Consider the following 19,011-nt stretch of genomic DNA (forward strand, 5'->3'; position numbering starts at 1 on the left):
TATATATATATATATATGTATATATATATATATAAAGACTGTATTTAGTTGATAGGGAGGAGAAAGGCATTACTGTTAAGCCAACAAATATTTTAAATCAGCCCCTTATATACAAAGTCCTGTGTCTACAGGATTTATTTTCGTGGAGAGAACCTCATAAAAGGAAAATAACATGTTATTGTTCCTTGATTAAGTAAAGAAGGAATTAAATCACATCAACTGGACATGAATTTCACTCTCCACTTAAAATTTAATATAGTCTTTCAAAATGATCTTTGCTTTATTCTTCCTTGTCAGCATTTTCTCCTTTATTCTGACTTTTTGGTGGGCTTTGGATTGATAGATGCAGCAGGCATGTCAAAAAAAGGAGCAGATTCTGAATTATCTGTCTATATAAGTAACCTCCCAGGTACCTGAGATCTGTTTATTGCTCTCAGGTCATCCAGTCACCATATCTGTCTCTGTTGCCTATTCAGCATAAAATAAAAATATCTTAAATAGCCAGTGGATTTCCTCCTCTCATTTTTTCTGAAATTTTCCTCAGACCATGGTTGTGATACTTTTTAGAAGTCAGCTGAAAAAAAATCGCATTTCAGAATTGCTAGGACAGCTAACTCACTACTCTGTTTTACTGGATTTTCCAATGTCCTTCCCTCACTGTAATGGGTGGCCAGATAGTCCTCTCAGTATTGTGTCATTTTATTATTATTATCAGTTTGATCTTGTTCCATTTCTAATTGTTCTCATGTTCTTCAGAATGGACTTTATTTGTAAATGTCTGTCTTGTAGGTCATAAATGTCTGCATCCCAGACTATAGGACCTCAGCAAATTGGTTAAGATCACAAAATAGTTTGCACTCCCAGAATTATAGGACTGACCAGATACCAGAATGAATTTGCTAGGATGTGGGCCTGAAGAGGTTTTTTTGACCTCTCTCCTCCTTTGGAACAACAATGAATTGTGAGAATTAAAATTAATATTCAAATACTATATTATTATATTTAATAATATTTATTAATAATAACTTGAAGTAAAAAGGAAAGTAAAAAGCTAAAGCAAAGAAAGAGCCAACCCAACTTGGGGGGAAGAAGGGGTGAGAGAAAATGAGGTGGAGTTACACACCACTATATACAAACAATGTAAGTACACAACTTGGGGATGAAGGGAAAAGGATGATGGGTAATGAAAACAGAATTCTGGGAGATGGAGTCCAAAGGTTCAAGATTTCTAATTAATACAGAATCAATCAATCAGTATATTAATTGACATTTATTTTTGAGGAACCATTATGTGATAGTGGGGCCAGAGACAATAAATAGGTAGACCTTGTCCCTGGCCCTAAGGCAATCTCATAGGTAAAGATAAAATCTATACAAAGAAAAAAAACTATGAGAAAAATGAGAATTTAAGTGCATAGGTATATAAAGGATTACAGGAGATATCTACTGACAGAGAGAAGAGAATGCTGGGCTTGGAATCAGGAAACCCTAAGTTAAAATTCTACTTCACTTACGAGCTGTGTGATGGTGGTCAAGTTACTGAACCCTTTTGTCTCTTTCTTCATCTGTAAAATGAAGGAGTGGAATGGACTCTAGACTATGATCTTATGATAAAAACAAATGAAGGAGAGATCACTCATCTTAGAGAATCAAATAGGTTTCACAAAGTGACATTTGAACCAGCTCTTGTAGGATGGGTAAAATGTCAAAAAGTGGATGTAGAGAGAAAGATGTGAGACATTCTAGTTTTAGTGATTGAATGAAAGTAGAGTATGAGGAAAGTGTGGGGCCTGTTCAAGGAAAGTCCAATCAACTTATATGGATCATAAAATGTGTGAAAGTGTTTTGAGAGAAAAAGTGGGAAATACAGAATGAGGCTAGGTTTTGAAGGGCCCTTCATAGTACAGCAAACAATTTGTCTTTTATTCAAATAAAAAATTAGGAACCATTGAAGGTTTTATTACTTTTTTGATACTATAATAAGACTATCAAATTTTTGCAATAGGATGATTTATATTGAAGTTAATAGATTGAATGACATGGCTGGAAGTGAAGAAACTTATTAGAAGACTATTACAATAGTTCTAGGCAAGATATATAATAAGGGACTCTGTTAGAATTGGGCCAGTGGGCATATAGACAGAAACAGATGTGAGAAATATTGACCAGATAGAATGAACAAACTTGACAACAAATTGAATATGTGATAGGAATAAGAAGAGTAGTCAAAGATGACTAAAATTACAAACATGGGTCCCTGGGAGAATAGTGGTGATCTTTAAAACACCTTATAACTCTACAATTCTACTAAAGTGGGTTTAGATGAAAACATTTTTCATCAAAAGTTCAAAAACTCTTCTAAACAAGCAAAATTCAACTCCAATCCTCACTGGAGTTCTCCTTTTGCCCCTATGGAACGGTGAGTGTCTATGAGATTATCATCATTTCTCTTTCCTAGGTGGAGAAATAGAAGTGCAAAGAGAAAAAATACAACTTCCCCAAAGGTCATAGTACCGGAGGCATGCTAAAAATAAAGCTTAAAGGTTCTAGTTTGCTTTTCCAACTATCAGTAATCTGCCAGATGATCTTTAAGGTCTTTAAGCTCGAACATCCTATAATTCTGACTCAATGAGTTACTAAATTGAAATAGGCTTACCATAATAGACTTTTGTTTTACTAAAGCTATTTAGAATTTTGAAGAAAAGATATTTTCTTTCAGTGGTCTATTGTATATTACTTCACTTTCTGTCTTATCTAGCCCTCAGAACATTGACAATTTCCTTCCTACTCTTTATTGAACTTGCTGTATTTCTGGCTTAATGTTTTTTATCTAATGTTTTATACTAATCTATTCATGTTACTACCTTATCTATTCTATTTTATATGTAAAGAGAAGAAGGAAAGGGAATGACTGATTTGCATATAAGGAATCAGCATTGTGTGTGTGTGTGTGTGGTCTTCAGTTTCCATCTCTATAAAATAAAGCAGTCAAATTAATAACTTCTGAGGTCTCTTCTAACTCTCAATCTATGAAGTTATCGTGTAAAGTCGATATTTTAATTCTTAATCACCATGTCTTCCCCCACCAAACCCCTAAACTTGAGATTTTCCAGAAAAGCTTCTGTCTCTTACTACAGAATCACTTATGCATTCATTCACTCTTTCCATATCTTCTAGCAAACTATGGAGGTATTTTTTTCCCTTCTGTTTTCTGTTTCCTTTTAATGTTATAGCCTTTTTCACAATCTTTGTGACCTTTTCTGACATGGGAAAAAAAGGGTTCTGAGACATGGTTGGAGACTGACCATTAAAAGTACTGCTGCTAGTGCTTTTGAAATGCTATGATTGTACCATGCCTTCCTGCCCCCAAAGCCTTTAATGCAAGGTCATATTTTCTGTGACTATGAAGTGTCTGTTGGCTCTATTAGGAACATTTCAAGTGAAACTGAATCATGTTCAAGATAGCCCTCCTTTCTAAAGAGCAAAAAAAATTATTGCAATGAAAAATATATACTTTGGAAAACAATAATAAATGGTGTTATCTGGATGGATATTCAGTGCTTAGAGTCTCATCAAGTGGAAAGGATAGGCTACAGTGTCCTCACAGCCCTGTTTTAGGTGGGAAGAGGAATAAAAAACAAGCAACTTGTCTTTTCAAATCCATGTTGGCTTTAAAGAGTCTTTCAATAAAAACTTCCCTCCTAAATTTACAAACACTTTACAAATGTAACAACATAATTCTAGGATGTACCTTATGAAACAAGTAAAAGGTTGCTATCATATCCACCTTGAATGTGTGGAAAGTAGGCAGAAAACCTAAACTCCTTGCTTGTAGCCTCCCAAAGAAAATATGCATGAAACTATAGGAGATGCTTTAATTATAGTATGTCAATAAGGGCAGTGTGATCCAATGCACCAAACAATGACCCTTGATTAAAAACACCACAATTATATTTCTAGCACTATTAATAACTTGCTAAATAACTGAGTCATTTTTATCTGCATCATCCTCATTAGCTACATAAAAGCTCCTCCTTCAATCTCATCTCTCCCTCCCTCTATTATCTTCTTTGAAACTGTCAAGGAAAATTATTCTTCCATGAAATATCCATGTTTGGGTTAGGCAGTCAGCTTCACGGGGTTTGGACCCTCCATCCTCAGAGTACATGGAGTTGTTCTATCAGAATAAAGAAATGACTTTTTATAGTTTTCAGTTTGAAATCCAATTTGTCTGGTGAATCATTAGGACTGCTACACAATCACTATAGTATGATTCCTTGCACCAGAGTGTTTTTGGAGTCCTTCAGAATATACTGAAATCAACTCCATCTCTTCTCAGAGGGTTTCCCAAAAAAGGAAGGTGAGTGTCTTATTTGGGTCAAAATCTCTCTTTTGTGCTCCTTGACTTTCCCTGAAAGGGGTCTAATTGGGGGTTGTGGAAATCATAATTATCAACCAGATTGTAGGGTGAAATGCCATTTTAGTCTGGCTCTGGTATCTCTATCTTTGGAGTAGCATCCAGGTGCCTACCTCAAGCAAAAATGGAGGAATCTCCAGACACACAGGCTCTCTGCAATAACTCTCAAAGGGAGGACAGTCCTAGTTGAGGAATCTACCCAATAGTTTTCACTTAGTTCTTCTCCCATCCCTGCTACATCTTTTGCATTCTTATATTCTTTATTATTACTTTTCACAAAATCATTGTATTTTAGATTTGGAAGAAACTTTGAGAGATCATGTAACCTTTGCCCCTCTTAGTCAAGCTTACATTTAATTTCTAGTTCCTATAAATAGCAATATGCTCAAAGGTTTTTCAGAAAAAAGCATACAAACCAAAGCCTAACTGATGATTGTATTTTCCCAGGTGTATCAAGACTGCTAATTTTTGAAGGACTTAACAACTCATTGCAGTATTTAGCAAAATTTTCTTTCTTTTAGCTTATCTAAGTAAACAGATAGTAGTTCTGGTGCATTTCTTTCATGTTTTGTCTTCCAGTAGTAGCTTGTGGTGTCAGGAGGAGCTGAGTTCAAATGTGACTTTACACATTTACTAGCTGTGTGACTCTGGACAAATCACTTATCCTTTTCTTTTTCTCAGTTTCCTCAGTCATAATGAGGGAAATAACTAGATGATGTGGTGAATAGAAATCTGGAACTGGAGTTAGGAAGAATCTTCTTCCTTAGTTTATTTAAATCTGACCTCAGACATTTACTACTTGGGCAAATGACTTCATTGTTTTCCTTAATTTCCTCATCTGTAAAATGAGCTGAGGGAGATGGCAAGTCTCTCCAGTATCTTTGACATGAAAACTCCAAATGGGGTCACAAAGAGTTAGAGTTGACTGAAAAATGACTAAGTAACAATACTTCTTCAAATGGTGGGGACCAAATGAGAATAATACTGTAAAATGCTTAGCACAGTGCTTGGCAAATGGCAGGTGCTCATTTACTCCCTTCTCCTCTGCAATGGAGAGGGAAAGCTGCCTTGCATAGTTTTGGAATTCCCAGAGACTGGGCTGCATAGGACTGCAGTTTTGTTATATCGAGTAAAGGTTATATAGTAAATGTTACTTATAAGTCCAAAAATAAATATGAATGAAATCCTTAACGTGATTTCTGGACATTCTTTGATATCTCACTAATATATAAAGCAATTTTGCACACCAAGTCCAACGCAAGCAATTGGATTTGAACTTTAAATTGAAATAGTGCATTTCCCCTTCGTGAAGATAGCTTGGAGAGATACTGTGAAGGAATACAAGCATCTAAACTTTAGATTTAGATTGTAAAGGATCACAAGTCTCAGGCAGTTTATTACTTACCAGCATGCAAATGTGCAGTTCTGAAATCCCACAGGCTTAAGCATAGGTAGAGGTGTGCACCTATGCTGTGTGTATACAGGTTGAGAGCTCATCACAAGGGAACACTCAGACATTAGAGAGACCCATAGCTCTGGGTCTCTTCCTTCATATCTGATTTTTGTTGCTGGGCACATTGACAGAGACTTGAGTGGGAAGGGAATCTCAAGGGGAGTCAATTAGCAGGTGGCTTGGACGATGACTTGTTAGCAATTGCAATGTAATTATGTTTAGGAGAGTTTGATAAAATAATTACTATAGGAGAATATTGTATTGTTGACTCCAGAGAAGCTGATTAAACCAATCCATTGATACATCAGAAGTTCTTGGTATATGGATGGGCCATCAGTGGACATGCATGGAGTCATTTCTTTTAGTTAGGGCTTAACAAATAGGTTGCTCCTCATGCCCTGAGAATTTGAGTTTGTTTTTTTTTAAGCTATAAGTGGAAAAATGTGTAGTGAGGCAGCTGTAAGTGGAATGGAGTAAGTCTTAGTTTTGGATTTATAAAACCTAGGATTAAATTTGAGGTCTGGTACTTAATAGCTAAATGATTTAGAGCAGGTCACTTAACTTTTCTGAATATAACTTCAGTTTTTTTGAGGGAGTTTGTATAGTGGAATCCAATTGGAGAATAGAGGCTATAAAAAGAGTGATCTAGATTAAAAACTAATAGAAGATAATAGATACTAAATATGAGAAAGAATATGGTACAATTCTGGGTTTGGTGTCAGAATTTGGATTCTAATTCTGGCTCTCTCACTTTTTACTTTGTATGACCTTGGGCAAATCATTTAATCTCTGAGAGTCCCAGTTTCCTCATCTTCCTCAGAATTCCAATCCTACCTCCAAGTCAGTTGTGTGACAATGGGTAAGTCAGTCTCTCTCAGCTTCTGTTTAGTCATCTCTAAATGGGGACAATAATTCCTCACAGGGCAGTAGGTGATTCAGAGGATACATCTTTATGAATTCAAACCTGGCCTCAGACACTTACTAGATGCCCTCAAAATGAGGTTAGCCTAGATGACCTCTAAGATCCCATCCAGTTCTAGAGCTGGAATATTATGAGTTCTAAGACCCTTTCCAAGCCCCAATTCTATGTTATTATTAACTTTTACAAATAGCAAATATTTACAAATATTTACAAATACCAGCATGCCAGTAAAACGTGGAAGAGTAATCTGTATCATCACATAGCTTCTAAAAGAGTACTTTGAATGATGTAGATTGTTTTGGTGTGCAATTCTTATGTTAAAGTTTTCTTTTTATCTCTGTTAATCTCTATTTGGGACACCCACTAGAATTATAGGGTAATTGTGAGATGATCTAGTGATTTCCAAGCCATTTGAAGATGGTCTTAGAAAACTTGCCTGGACTTAGAAATTCCAGGACTTTTCTTTGTAAACTAGAATACACAGGAAGGTAGTAAAATCAAGTTACCTTTCTAAAACTCCTCTAGACTTTTGTAGACTTGAATTTGTGTTCCTGAATTAGACTAGGACTTCTACTTCCACCCACACCCAACACAGTTACCAGAGAGGCAAAAATTTATATTTAAACTTCTAGGGCATTTTTGCCTAATGTCTAGCACAGTCACACTAGAGCCATTAAATTATATCTAATAGTCTAGGGAGTAGTTATCTAATGGATAGTACATTCTGATTGATATGTATAAAGAGAGTATTCAGGATTCCTGCTGGCTCTTTGACTCCCAGAAAGGGAAATAGAATTGGAGATTTCATTGTTCATATAGTGATTAGATATTGACTTGTGGAATATCTCTGCTGGTCAACAATATCTGTAGCTGCTTGGCTCTGCTCACTAGAGTAGCATATATTACATACTAGTACATTTAGTTGATCTGTCTGAGCACAAGGGAGAAAGCTCATCTAGTAATTGCAAATAGATGACTTTGGAGACTGACTCTGGGGCTGCTTATCCTTATTTAGCTTTATTTTTTCCAGTGTGACTTGTAGTCAAGCCCCAGAGTAGTATAAGCATGGAATTATGGATCTATACAGAGATAGCCAAGGAAAGGGAAGAGAAAAACACACTGATTAATGGCAACTCTTATTACCGTTATTGTTACTATCTTGTGTTTTTATCATATACTTTATGGAACACAGAAATACTCCTGTTAACTCTCTTTTATATTTAATGATCTGAGGACCACTAAACAAGTAGATTTCCTTTTTTTTTTAACCTGTGCTACTAGACTATTGCCGTGAGGTGGTATAATGGGTTAGAGCTCTGGTCTTGGAGTTAAAATAATCTGAGTTCTAATCCTGCTTAAAAGACTTACTAGCTGTGTGACCCTAGATAAGTCCTTTAAACTCCCTCAGCTTCTGTCATCTGTAAAACTAGGATAATAACAGCCCCTACCTGACATGGTTATTATGAAGATAAAATGAGATATCATCTGTAAAATTACTTACAAACCATAAAACACTATATAATGCTATTTTGTTATCATTGCAGTGGTTTTCTGATTGGTCTCCCTCAGGTCTCTCTTCAGCTCAGTTCTTCCTCTACTCAGCTATCAAATTAGTTTTCCTAAAACATTGGTCTGACCATGTCACTCTTCCACTCAATTAACTCCACATGTTCCCTATCACCTTCAAGATTAATTTTTTTAATCCTCTACTGGAATTCAAAATTCTTCATTACCTAGCTCTCTCTTGTCTTTCCAGTCTTTTTATGCTTTACTCATTCTTATATATTGTGTAATCTAGTAACATCGGCCTCCTTGCTGTTCCTCAGACAAGATTCTCCATTTCTTAACTCTGGGCATTTTCACTATTTTGCATGCCTGCAATTCTTTTTGTTTTCATCTCTGCCTCTTGGGTTGCTTCAAGTTACATCTAAAATCCCCCAAGAAAGCTTTCCAATTCCCCCTGAATGTTAATGTCTTCCTTCTGTCAATTATTTCCAATTCATCCTATAAATATCTTGTTTTTTTGTAATCGTGTGCATGTCCTTCCCTATTTGACTACAAGCTTCTTGAGAATCAAGACTGTTTTTTGCCTTTCCTAGTATCCCCAGAGTTTGGAGCAATGACTGGTACATAGAAGGTTCCTAACAAATACTACTTGGCTGATTGCCTTTTTTGCAACTGAACAAGAATCTTAGGATGCAAACTAATCTTCCAAAGACTCACTGACAACATCTCTAGAACAAGTCCTCTAGCAGACAACAAGGGAAATGATATATACTTCATACTGTTCCCAGGTGGTTTTGATTTCTTCAATTAAGTATATCATAGTGATTTTCACACATTATTTCTTTTAAGCCATGTGAAATAAGTTGCTGTTCAACCATTTTTCAGTCATGTCTGATTCTTAGTGACTCTATTTATAGTTTTCTTTTCAAAGACATTGGAGTTGTTGACCATTCCTTCTCCAGTTCATTTTACAGATGAGAAAACTGAGGCAAACCAGATGATGTAACTTACCCAGAATCACACAGCTAATAAGTGTTTGGGGCCAGATTTGAACTCAAAAAGATGAGTCTTGTCTTCAGGTCTGGCACTCTATCCATTGTGCCACCTAGTTGTGCAGTGTAGGTAACTTGATATTATTGCCATCATTTATAGATGAGAAAACAGAAACTTAGGTATGCTGACTTACTCATTGTCACATTGTCCAATAAATTGGAGGTAGAATTGGAACTCATGTCTGCCTGAATCCAGTACTTTCTTATATGATAATGCCTTAAGTTGACCTCTGAGGAAAGGGAATATATTATCATTGAGCGTGCCCATTTCATTGCTGAAAACTTTAATCATCACATCATTTTCCCTTTGCATCAGTCTTAAAATTTGCTTTTGTAAAATTTTGTTTCTAGATCAGTCTTCTGGGGCAAGGAAATACTTCAGTATAGCAATCATATCTCTTCTCTCCTATTTTCTTCTGTCATCCTCCCCTCCTCTCCTTTCTCCACTCCCCCAACCATTCTCTATAAATTTTGTAACCTCTCTTAATCCAGTCTTTTACAAAGTTTGTCATTTCTTATTGTCATGGAATGCTAGAATTGAAAAGGACCTTTGAACTTATCTGGTCCAAAATTAAATAATGATGTAGGAATCCCTTTTATAGCATCTTGAGCAGATGACTATCTAGCCTCTGTTCTAATACTTCCAGAGTTGGGTAGCCTCTTTTTCATGCAACCCATTCCATTGTTAAGTAGCTCTATTTTTAACTTCTTGCTTACAATGAAACAAAATGTGCCTCCCGCAACTTATACCATTAGTCCTAGTTGTTCCCTACAGATAAACATCAGATAAATTTATTCCTTCTTCTGTTTTATAGGCTTTAATATGTTAGAAGCAGTTTTTATGTCCCTCATAAGTCTTTTCTTCGCTAGAGTACATGTCCCTGTTCCATTAATGGATCATCAGACCATATGACTTCCAACTCTTTTCATCATCTTCACTGTCTTCTGCCTATAGTTTAGTTTGTCAATTTCTTCTTAAAATAATACATCAAAACTTTATACAAAGTTATCGATGTGATTTGACCAGCAAAGAGTACAGTGTGACTATTATGTGACTTCCTTTATATGCCCATTATACCTCTACTAACAGCCATACCATTAGGACCAATTATTTTTTGGGTGAATTGCTATGAATCCAGGTCTCTTGCATCCTTTATATATGTGCAATTTAAAAAAAAAACAACTGAATCAAGGGCTTCTTTGTCTCATAAATTTTGTCCCATTTTCCAGTTCATTGAAATTTTATTTAATCATTAATCTGACATTCACCATATTAGTTACCAAATCTAACTTTGTGCTATTTGCTAATTGCATGATCATTCTTTTAAAAATTATGTTTTATTGAGGACTTTTGTCTATATCACAATCATTTTAGTGGGATGGAATGACATGGAATGCTCTACCTCTTTAGACTGAACCATAACTTATGACAAAGAAAAGCAACATAATCCTTTTTTTCCCCTCTATGTATGTCTTTTCTCAAGTCATTAGTAGAAATGATGGGCAGGATATTATAGAATATCTTTCTTCTTTCAAAACACACCTTAGATGGCACCTTCTAACAAGGACATTTCTTTTTGTTTTGTTTTGGTTTTTTGTTTTTTTTTAAACCCTTAACTTCTGAGTATTGACTTATAGGTGGAAGAGTGGTAAGGGTAGGCAATGGGGGTCAAGTGACTTGCCCAGGGTCACACAGCTGGGAAGTGTCTGAGGCCGGATTTGAACCTAGGACCTCCCGTCTCTAGACCTGGCTCTCAATCCACTGAGCTACCCAGTTGCCCCTAACAAGGACATTTCTTGATGTCCTAAGTTGTTAAGTCCTTGCCCCTCACTAGAATGTGAACTCCCTAAAAGGAGAGGCTGTTTTGGCTTCTGGTTTTTATCCTAGGCATTGAGTATTTTGTGCATGAATATGCTAAATGATTGTTTGTTGAATAGAATCAAATTGAATTCCATTGAAATGTCTCTTTTCTTTTTTCTCTCTATTCATACTATCACAATCCTAGTCATACTATCACATATCACACTGTCATTATCGCAAGTTTACTTATTGGTCTCTCCTCCCTTCAACCCATCCTGCACTCGTACCTTAGGCAAACTAATATCTTCAGCAGACCATTTAAATTATTCTCTCAAGAACATAAAATAGCTGCCTTTTGTATCAAATCACAACATTTGTCTGAATTTCGTTTTCTTTTATGTTTTCAAAGTTTCATTGATGTCTTTTATTTTTTACATAACAATCACATCTGGATTGATGCCCGCAGCCATCCTCATCCTTGTCCCAGTTAGCCTTGCCCTTGTGACAAAGAAGATCAAGAAAATAAAACAAGCTAAAAGAGACATGTGTATGGCTAACAGCATATGAAACATTGCCTATGTATAATTTCCTGCTATTTCAACGAAATAAGTTTGGTGCATTACCTCATTTCTTCTCATAAGCTAAATCAGGTATTCGTAACCACATGTGATTTTTTAATTCATTTATAATTATGATAATCATATATTGCTCCATTTCTTATTTTACTTTGAATTATTTCAAACAAGTCCTTTCATGTTTCTCAGAATTATCTCATATAGATATACATGTATATATATGTGTATGTGTATATATATATTTATATATTTCTTAAGGCTTAATAATAAATGCCATTACATTTCATTGCCTTTGTGAAAATTGGTTTAGCCATTTCCAGCCTGTTGTACCCACTTTGCTACCATGGAAATTACTACAGTAAAAAGTTTGGTATGTACGTATGTATGTGTTAGTATGTTTGGTTTCCTATATTCCCTCCAATGTTGAACAAAGGTGAAACCCAAACCCTCTGAGATGTTTTAATTATCATTTCTCTTATTAATAAATCATAGCAGTTTTTATACGTTCATTAGTAGTTTATAAGCAATTTTTGGTGAACTGTTCATTTATATCTTTTGACCACTAATTCACTGGGGAATTGTTTTACCTGACCTTTAAGGGCCTCCATAATCTAACCCCACTTTATTTAAATATATTAAGAAATATCTATATTCTCAGTGATTTAGAAATTCCTTCCAGTGATGCAAATCACAGGTTATCCATGCCTTAGTATTCTGTGCTACTCTTCTCCAATTCATGCCAAAATTTCACCATAACTCACCATATTCATAACCATATTCACCCAAACATACTTTTCTTTGCTTTTAATATCCTGAGGATTCTAGTGAAAACTCTAGATGTCCACATATCATCCTGTACTCTTAACTCATAACATAATATGTCTTTTCTTCCTCTTACATTTGATAGATAATTTCTTTAGTCCTGTTTTTTTCTTCAGAGTTCTTACTTATTTGTTATAGCCTGCTTATAGCCATCATTTCTCTCAGTGTTCTTGGAGGGAGTGGTGTTCTACATCTCATTGTCAAATAGCAACATCAGTAAAATGTTGGAATTGAAAAGAAAGGTCTTTGTTTTTATTGAATATTTATGGTTAGCTTTGTAATTTCCCCAAAGTAATCTATTCTACTCTTCTTTTGCTTAGCTCCAGGCACAACCCATTGTTTATCTGTGTGTTCTCAGATGTACAGACTGCTGGATAAGATCTATAGGGCATGTTGAAAACTGATAAACATTTTTCATCCACTTGGTATTTCCTCTGTGGGTGTATAGGCTAAAATCATAAGTGATTACAGATAATTGCCAGGATGCTCTAGAAGAGCAGAGTGCCAGTAACACACAGCATCGTCTGATGGACTTCATCATCCACAGTGGATTCCTATACAGCATGGACTAGGCACTGTATCAGTTCCATCATAATCAGGTACTCTTGTTACAAGTAGGTTTTTCCTTATGCAAAACTGAAAAAAAAAGGATGCTGGGGATCCTGTGTTTTCTTTTAAATTTAGAACCTTCTTTCCTGACTTCCAAGGAAATATTTCACTTAGTGAAAGCTATTGATTTAGAAAAGTTTCAAATATGAGTTGAATGCTGGGAGACCATGTGGCAAAGTAGATAGAGAATTTGTCTCAAGGCTAAAAAGACCTAGTTTCTAGTCCCATCATTAGAGTTATAAAACTGTGTATATTTTTTGACCTAGTAACTCTACTATTAGATTTATTTCTAAAGGTGATCAAGGGGGAAAAAAGAAACTATATGTTTATAGTAGCTCTTTTTGTGGTGGCAAAGAACTGGAAACTGAATGTATTCATCAATTGGAGACTGGCTGAAAAAGTCATGGTGTATACTTAGAATACTATTGTATCATAACAAATGACAAGTGAGTTGATCATAAAAAACCTGGAAAGGTTTACTTGAAGTGATGCAAAGGGAAATGAGCAGAACCAGGAGAATGTTGCATATAATAGCAAGAATAATATATGATGATCAATTGTTAACAACTTACCTATTACCCAGGACTACTCCAAGGGATTCACAATGAAAAGGATAGCCACCTCCATAGAAAGAACAGAGTCCAAATACAGATTGAAATATTTCATTCTTCACTTTATTTCCATCATGAATTTTTCTCTAGTATAAACAATGTTCCTTGTTTCATAACATGATGAACAGGGAAATGGTTATTAAATGATATGTGTACCCAACCTCTATCATCCTATCTGCCTTCTGGGGAAGGGGTCAAGGTGGGAGAAAGGCTAAAAACAACAAGATGAAGATTTTTGAACATAGCTAATATGAGAAATTATTTCTTTTGGATGAACATATTTATCATAAATTATGCTATATTAATAACAAATAATATATATTATATTATTATCTCATTACATGATACATATAAAATAAAAATAAATGGTAACAAAGATATTGCTTTGTCAGAAGAATTGTAATCACTTTTAGGTCTTCTCAATTGCTTGAAAAAATGCTTTAAACAAACAGAAATAATCTATTTTTCTGTTCAATTCAGTAAATATTTACTAAGTCCAAATTGTGTGTCTAAAAATTAAAAAAAAACACTGACTGTGTGATGCTGGGCAAATCACAGCATTTAGGCAGCACTTTAAAACTTTTAAGTTGTTAAAAAAAAGTATTACCTTGCTTTGATAGAGGGAGTTTTTACATTTAAAAAATTAGAATTCTTTTTCTTTTTTTCTATGAATGTGATAATTTGCTTTGTCTCATTTGAAAACATATATAATTAAGGAATAAAAAGCATGGTGCTCCATTTAACATAATTTGGGACATTATTGAGCAGGTGGGAAAGATATTTTGGAGAGGTTGAAGATACCTGGAATCCTGGAAACCATTTTGTAAATATGCTGTTTACTTGGAAAGTTGGCTTTCTTCCTAAAACAAACAACAGAAAACAAACCACCCAATTTCACTGGCAATTAGGCATATTTTACACTTCTGCCCAACTAATTGATCTTAATGATTTGTATATTAATTTACGTAATGTAATTCCACTCAACAAACATTCTATCTACCTAAGGCCTGCGTTAGGCACTGGGCATACAAAAACAGATATGAAAAAAAGGTTTTTTTTGTCCTAAAAGAACTTACATTCCATTGGAAGATTCAAACCAATAAATAAATAAGTAAAATCAAGGTAATTTGAGGAAGAAGAGAAGACAAACAATCAGAGAGATAAGGAGTTAGCACATGAGCTGAGTGTTAAAATTTTTTTTGATGTTCTTAGTTGTTTCAGTCACATCTCACTCTTTGTGACCCCTTTTTGAGATTTTCTTGCCAGAAACACTTGAGTGCTTTATCATTTTCTATTAAAGATAATTTTACAGATAAGGGAACTGAGGGAAACAGTGACTTTTCTAGGACCACACAGCTAGTATCTGAGGCTAGATATTCAACTTAGGTCTTCTTTACTCCAGACCCAGCACTCTATCTACCATGCCACCTGAGCTGCCCTTGAAGTAAGTTAGGGATCCTAAAATTTGAAGGTAAGTCAGTTAATGAAATTTTAATAAATGCCTACTATGTAGTAGGTCCTCTTACCCCAGCCCCTTCCCATCTGTGCCTTGTTGGGGCAAATGGGGCTTGCATAGTAGTGTTCAGACAAAAACTGATCCTCTGGAGAAGAAAATGGCAAATATTCTAGTATCTTTGCCAAGAAGATCCCATGGACAATATAAAAATGCTACAAAAGATGACAAATAGCAGATGAGCCCCTAAGATCAAAGGGTGTCTAATATGGTACTAAAGAGTAGAGTACAACTACAAGTAGCTCTAGTGCCAATGAAGTGGTGGGCCAAACAGAAAGGAAGCTTAGGTGGCATAGCAGAGAGATCAATGGGTGTGGAGTTGGGGAAAACTGGATTTATATCTGTTATCAGACATTTATTAGTTGGGTGACCCTGGACAAGTCACTAACATGTAGCTGCCTCAGTTTCCTCATTTAATAGCACCTATCTACCAGTGTTTTTCTGAGGATCCAATGAGATAATATTTATAAAGCACTTAGTGCAGTGTTTCTATACTTCCTACCGGGTAGAAACCCTTGGCCAAGCACTAGGTATGCAAAGAAAAATAAAAGGTAATTTCTGCTCTTGAGGAGGTAACAGTCAATGATACAGGTGACAAAAACTAGATATAATCAAGTCATAAGATAAATGTGAAATAATTAGAATAAAAGAAAAGTCATTGGAATTAAGGGGGGAATCAGAAAAGACTTTCTGTAGAAGGTGGGCTTTTTATCTTAGACTTTACAGAAGCAAGGAAGTCAAAAGGCCTCATTTTAAACATTCAAGACAGCCTAGAATTCTTATCTTATAGCCAGGAAGATGTAGGTTCAAATCATGCCTCATAGACTTATTAGTTATGTGACCTTGGACAAGTCACTTCCCTGTTCCTTAGTTTCTTCATCCATAACATGGACTAGAAGACTTTTTAGCTCCCTTCCACTGAGATTTCTATGGATCTGTAAAACAGAATGAAACCTTAAGAGATAGCAAATAGGTAAGGTTGGATGCAATATCAAGTACATTGAAAGGTAGGATGGATCAATATTGTAAATGTTAAGGAGTTGTGTTTGATTCTAAAATTAATAGGAAATCACTGATGATTCTCAAGGAAGAGAGTAATATAAACAGATTTATACTTTCAAAATATTATTTGGATGTCTGCGTTGAAGATGAATTAGAAAGAGATGATTTTGGAAGGAAGGATGGAGGTCCAATTAGGAAGCAGTTGCATTAGTCTAGGCAGGTAACAAGGGCCTGAATTGGTGTGTTGGATGGATTAATGGATAGGATGTGGCAAATGTGAACAATATCATAGGTGTTCAATAGCTAAAATAGGTAACAGATCAGCTTTGGGGATGAGGTGGTGCAAGAAAGAGAAAAATCAGTAAGATTCTCAGGTTATGAACCCAAGTTTTCTGAAGGATAATTTAATCCTTAATAGAGAGATGTTTGAAAGAGGATATAATTAGCTCTTTTTTTGGACATGCTTATGGAATGTGAATGGGAGAATTTCTAGGAGGCATTTGGTGGAGTGGAGCTCAGCCTGGAGAGATGAGGACTAGACTTTCACATTCGATAACTGTCTACATAGAAAGGATAATTACACTGATTTATTAAAAGTCTATCAGTAAAAGAGTTACCAGTAAAGAGGCTATAGGGAGAAGAATGAGTATCCAGATATACAGCTGTGGTTAGGGGTTGGGGCATTGCTGGTAATCCAGCAAAGAAAAAGGAAATGTGGTCACCGAAGTAGCAGAATAAAGAGGAGAGAACAATGTTCCCAAGACCAAAGGATATGAGATTACCTTGATGAATGGGCAGGGCCCCCTCTATGAGGGGGTCATGGTGGCATCAGATACTGCAGAAGGGTCAAGAAGAATAATGGTGGAGTTTTGTGTTTCCCCAGGACCTCACATATGTAAACATTAGATTTAGCAATTAAGGAATTCTTGATAACCTTGCACAGGGTAGTTTCAGTTGAGTGGTAAAGGAGGATGAAGTAAATGAAATAAAAGGGTGAAAATCAGTTGTGTATTTCTCTCTTCATGTTCACATATAGTACATTTAAACAGGAAATGAGAAAATTCAGTGAGGCTTTGAAATAATCATTTGATGAATACAAACATTATTCACTTGAACAGTCAACTCACGGAAATCAGAAGTGTAGTCTTTTGAGACATATGTAGAAAGCGAATAGTTTATCAGAAGCCATTTTCCATTATAAACTATTACCTTGAAAGGGTGGGGCAGGTATTTTGCAGGTTATTGCATCAATATTTTCTTTCATCTCACTTAAAAATTCCTTCCCCCCCCATCTCCACCATCTACTCTTCTTCATATTCACACCAGTGGAATGCAAGAATTTATGCCCACCATCTCATGACGAATGTCAGCTAAAAGAGTATACGATGGCATTTTACAAAAATGCAAAATACATATTATGCAAATTCTCCTTAGCATCCCAAACATTAAAAGAATGAGGAATAGTATCTTGCCATATAAATTCATTTCTACTGTCAGAGACAAGACTTGTATGACCTTGCATCTCATAATTAGGATAGCAAAGGAACCAGTTTTGACAACCAGCCAACTCTATAAAAGAAAGGAAAGAGCAATTCTGAAAGTCAAAAATCGGCTGTTAGACTGAAACATGAGATGAAAGGGAACTGCCTCTTCCTCTGCAAGCCAAACTCATCATTACTGACTCCCCATCGAATGACACCTTTAGGAACTTATATTTTAAAAACCAATAAGAAATAAGGAGGTGAAGTTGTCAAACAAAGCTTGGGCTTTCATGCAAATGTCTTTAGTAATTAAGGGGAGGGTGCTAAATGCATGATATTCTGTGTAAGCAGAATTGCTGCTAAATCCAGTGGTATGCTCACAATGTTTTCTATGAGGCAACAGCTGCTCTTAAAGGAGGGCTGTCAATGTTGATAAGTTACTTTTAAAACTAAATCTGCTTGCTGAGCTCATGTTCTTTTGAAAAACCATAAAGAACAAAAGCTTTAATGCATTTTTCTTTTTTTAATAATAAAAAAAATCTCTCCCAAGAATTGCTAGAAAAAGCAGAATTTAAAAAGCCCACAACCTAGTGGGATTCTAAAGCAAGCCCATTTACAAGAGAGAAGGAACAAAACACAAAAATGAAGTTAGAATTTGAGAGGCTCTAAGAAATTATTATGATCTGTGAGTAACATTTTAAAATTATGGAAAGTACCATGACAGCATTCTTGAAGAGAAACTGCTGTGGTCTTTATGGGAATGACTCATTTTAAAGACTGTGATTGATTTTGAATTGTTCTCCTTTGGGGCTTTGGCTCAGAATGAACTGTTTGCTCTAAGGTTGTTTGTTGCTGGTGATTGCTCTGGCCTGAGAATCCTTGGGATTGATTCTCTGTCTTTTTTTATGATGCAAAATGTGGACAGTTCATTTGGCAGAAGTAGTACAGCCTACTTCTACTTTCCAAGGAAAGACAATGTGTTCTGGCCGAACGTGTTTGGGATTTAGAGGCCAAAAAGCTGGGATTCAGTCCTAACTGACATAAAATGGCTCTGTGGACATGACTAACTTCACTAATATCTGTCATCTTGATTTTCTCCTCTTTGAAATGGGCATCATAATACCTGCACTACCTATCTTACTATGTTGTCATAGAGAAAACACTTCGTGAAATGAAAATTGCTGTATATGGGGTATGTATCCCAGACAGGCACATGATACCTATCTTCCAATATTTGAAGGGCTTTC

Source organism: Gracilinanus agilis, chromosome 3 (genome assembly GCF_016433145.1).
Source record: "Gracilinanus agilis isolate LMUSP501 chromosome 3, AgileGrace, whole genome shotgun sequence".
Taxonomy (NCBI): domain Eukaryota; kingdom Metazoa; phylum Chordata; class Mammalia; order Didelphimorphia; family Didelphidae; genus Gracilinanus; species Gracilinanus agilis.